Below are 4,572 nucleotides of genomic sequence, written 5' to 3' on the forward strand. Positions count from 1 at the left end.
AACATTAAAAGACAACGGTTAAAAACCGTTGTCATAGGCCCTTTAAACCCGTTGTAACTGACACTGTTGTTAAATGTGCGGTAAAAGACAACGGTTTAAAACCGTTGTCTTTGATCACATTAGACAACAGTCATGCAACGAATTTAAAGTGTTGTCTTTTAATACCAAAGATAACAGTTCTGCAACAGTATAAAACCGTTGTAATTGTCAGTTTTGCAAAAATTTGATCGCAGATATACTTTTAACAACATATACACTGTTGTCTTTCTTCAAAATTTAGTTTAAAACCATTGTCTTAGAATACTTTTCACAACGGTTAAAAATCGTTGTCTTTGTACATTCAGTTGCATGTCTATATATGTACTTTTCACAATGGTTAAAACCATGGCCATTGCACACAAACTGGTACAACGTAACATTTATACATTCACAAAAATAGTTTTCAACATATATACATTCGATTAGTTGTCTTTAATTTATATATACATCTTGTCTCAAACAAAAACCGGTACATGTGTACATTCACTTAAGTTTATAAACAATTCTATACAATTACTACAAGCTATCCAAACATGACCACAAGTAGTATCCAATCATGACAACCACAAAAGATGAAACCACAAAATTAAGTTTATAAGACCACAACCATGCAAACCCAACTTGCAAACCCAGCAATTTCTCCCTGGTTCTTTTTCTGCATACCCAGCTTGCAAACCCAGCAATTTCTCCCTGTTATGAAAATAAAATATAGTTAAAGCCATAGAAAAAAAAGAATGGCCAAATAAGCACGAGAAACGTTGCCGCTTCACAATTTCATGAGTAGTGAAGCAAGTGAGCACGAAAAAAGTTTATGAAACTGGTTCATATGGCTGTTCCAACCCTTCAAATTCATTTCTTTTGTTAGTTCAAGGCTAATTGTACAAAGTTGGACAAATAGTACAGCAGATAAGTTAAAGAAATAAGGTAATTGAATTAAATCATCTTGTGCATGAAATAGAGCAAAAGTGTGCAGTGGACAAGGACTGAAACCAGGATTGGCAAAAACGTCTTAGCAAGCAGATGAAGTTGAATCTAACACATACCAAGTACACATGAGCTATACATAATCTAATATGATAACACCACCCTGCTTAAGTCAAGGTGAAGCCTTACACGGAATAAACCAACAATCCCTGTAGCTAGTAACAACAAATAAAGGAGGGCAGAATACATTGGGAAGAAAAAAGCAGTCAGATCAGAGCAACTCTAGGTAAGTCTAGATAGTTTGTGTATCTTGCATATAGTGATTGCTAAATTGGTTTGGTTTGGTTTGCCATAAGTAAGTCGAAACAACTATGTGAATGAACTTGGTCATTGTGATTCTCAACAAAGTGTAAGTTATTTCCATCCAACTTTAACCCATTCCGACCATTCATCATGTCCAACAAATTGCAAATTCCAAATATTTTCAATTTTGTTTGATTGAGAAACCATTTTCATTCCCAAAGAAAACAAGAATCTCAATACTATTAATTAAATTGGTCTTGCTCCTGCATTTTCCCCATGTATTATCATGTTCATAAATCAGGTAACTGCTCAAAATATTTATCTAGCTCACCTCCTTTACGTGTAAATCCTAATCTGCAGAAAACTGTCCATTAAGAAAGGAAACAATTCATGATGCTCAAAGTTAATCAGTTCATCATAATCTGACAAGTGTGTTAGTCCTACAGAAATGTGTTTACCAGCAAATGATATATATGTTTGAACATCTCAAAATCTTAAGATGTTGAAAAACATTTCATGCATTCCAGTATAAGAATAATGGAATATAGCCTAGAATGAGCATTTCATAAGATGTAATAATCATTAGAAGGGAAAGACAAGCATAGCTGAAAATGGATTCCAAAGAAGCAAGAAGTGGCTTCTTACTAAAGATAATGAACTTATATAAACTTTAGCTAAAACAAGGTAATGAACTTACATAAACTTGAACGCACCTATTCATAAATATGATCTTGTATACATTCTGCCAACTCCGATCGCACCAATAGAATTGGCCTGTCGGCATTGAACGGAATAATGAAAGTTTGCAAATACATTTAAATATCACCAACAAATGTTTGCAATAGCGACATACAAGCTAAATGGCTACCAGTCAAAAGTGTATATATTAGTTTTCAATGTCAAATCTTATAGTTAGTCAATTTGACATAAACATCTTCAATTAATAGACTTAACTGCAATCAAAGACTTGCACACGATTAATTGAAATGAAGTGTCTTAATACTATTTACCTTCCCACTGAACTTCTTTTCCAGTTCTCTAACCAGCCTAACATGAATCTTTTTGTAGGCTTTTCGCAGCCTGTATGGAATGTGAATAACAACAGCTTTCCTATTGCCAGGCATATCGATTTGCCTATACCAAAACCATAAAACTTAAATAAAATAAGCATTATCTGTAAATTCACAAAACAAAATTTGGAAACGCCAACATGATTGACATAACAAACTTACACTGCTGAATTAATGTAAAGATCCTTCAAGTCACTCTTCAACTCCTGGTTCGCATTCTCCAGATCAAAGAATGCCTGCTATGAATATGAACAGTTCAATTGGGATCTCAACCAAAATATCAGAACAATGCGATATGAAAGATGAAGGCAACTAGCCTGAGCCACAGTGTCTTCCAACTCAGTCGGTTCTGCACCCTTATCCTTTAGGATCTTCTTGCTCGTGGTAAACATTTTTCCTAATACTTACTAGGTCTGCAAAAGAATGAAATCCAAGATAATTTGAAACTTTATTATTCTCAACCCAATTACATTTAAACATTGGAACTTGAAACTTTTGATAATGGAATATAGCCTAGATGAATTGATAGTTTCCTCAAAACAGATAAACCAAAGAACACTTCCAGCAAGACTTACCTTTGTTCAAAGACAAGCCCATTTGTGTTGGTCGAAGGCTTTGATAGTAGCCCCTCCAGCATTCTAAGCCTTTCCAATGGGTGCCCGATGCTCAAAGCTCGGGGAAAAGAAGGACCGTGCTACCGAAGTATACCTGAAGCAGAACAAGTTGCAACGAAAATAATATTAACAATAATATAGTACTTGAGAAAATTGTACAGAAATAAAAGGAAACAGAAGTACTTGGTAGATGGAGAATCCCTACGAACAATATCAAGGGCTTGAATGACTTCTTGAGGTGCCTCAATCTGTCGACCAGCTAAAAACTCCTTCAGGTTGTGTATGCTTGTGTTTCCAGCAAGCTTAATAATCACTCTAAAATCCTTGGCCATCCTGAAGAAGAGGAAAACCACACGATTTTAACAGATACGGTCAGCATAAAGCTTCAGTTGAGAAACAGTACCTTCCATCATTTTCAGGCAGTGAAACCGTGAACTCCTTTAACTCAAAAGGAAAAGTACCAGCCATATACAGGCTCTTCCTTCCATCATAAGCTGGCATTCTCCTTCCCAAAGGCTTTATCCTTATGCACCTTGACAAGCTCAGAGATGATTTTTCTATTGGTAGCTCTGGACACTGATTCGGGCACTATACTCACCTACAAGTTCAGAACAGCGTATTCTCCATCAAATGGGAAGAACGATGCATAACAAAAGAGAAACATAGAAACTTACATCATAGTGGAAAAGAGTATTGTCGGCAATCTCGACAAGGAAATGGTTAGCCCTAACTAAGCACGACCTTCCGACGGTGCCGAAATCCTGCCGAGCCGGATGCCTCAAACCCTTGCTAGAGGCCGGAGGCGCCGCCGGCTGAGGAGTCTGCTCCTTCGTGGGCTCGGCGATCGTGAGATGCCGGAGTTCTTCGCCGATAGAAGAGGACGAAGGCGAATCTGCTACTGTGGCCGGTGGTGAAGGACGGTACGATGCGGACGGAGTCATCGACGATTCCTAAGAGTGAGGAGCCGGAGCATACCCACCCCTTCCTCCGCCACCACGCGATCTGCCGTCATCAACAGGACCCCGACCACCCCATCCACCACCACGGCGACCACCTCCATATGCTCCTCGTTCGCCGGACATTGCGAGAGACAGGCTCGTATGGGAGAAGGAATAGCAACAAACCAAAAGATGCTGGTGAGAGTCTGCGAGAGAGGTTTAGCCAGAGAGGAGTATTGAGGAGAGGGGTTCGTGCAAAGGGGTGGAAGGCAAAAACGTGTGAGGAGTGGAGAATATTATGTGAGGAGATCGGGAAGAGGAGATTGTGTGAGGAGAGGGAACGTGAAGAGATCGCGGGATGAGGAGAGGAGAAAGACACAGTTGCCTAGGGTTCCCGAAAACTAAGGGAGGGAAAACACGCGCCAAAATATATTTCGGAGAGGGGAAGACATTAAACCAGGGCAATGGAACAAAAGAATTAGGTTTACAACGGTTTAAAAACCGTTGTAAATTGTGTAATCCTCTAAAAAATGCGCTTAAAAACAACGGTTTTAGGAAATCGTTGTAAAATGTGTTGTTGATTATAAAACAATTCACTCAACGACAACGGTTTTTACAAAAACCGTTGTCTTTTGTTTTTCTTTAGAGCTAAAAGACAACGGTTTTGTCAAAAACCGTTGTCTT

The 4,572-nt window shown here is 38.5% G+C and overlaps 1 long non-coding RNA gene across 1 annotated transcript; it reads right to left on the reverse strand.

Annotated features, from left to right (window-relative positions):
* Positions 1-511: 511 nt before the first annotated feature.
* LOC122003849 lies at positions 512-2,571 on the reverse strand. Its single transcript, XR_006118122.1, has 4 exons — positions 2,499-2,571; positions 2,277-2,400; positions 1,980-2,040; positions 512-729 (listed from the first exon to the last, which is right to left on the reverse strand). It is a non-coding gene; the product is annotated as an uncharacterized LOC122003849 (long non-coding RNA).
* Between the last annotated feature and the right edge of the window lie 2,001 nt (positions 2,572-4,572).

Source organism: Zingiber officinale, chromosome 1A (genome assembly GCF_018446385.1).
Source record: "Zingiber officinale cultivar Zhangliang chromosome 1A, Zo_v1.1, whole genome shotgun sequence".
In the NCBI taxonomy this organism is placed as follows: Eukaryota; Viridiplantae; Streptophyta; class Magnoliopsida; order Zingiberales; family Zingiberaceae; genus Zingiber; species Zingiber officinale.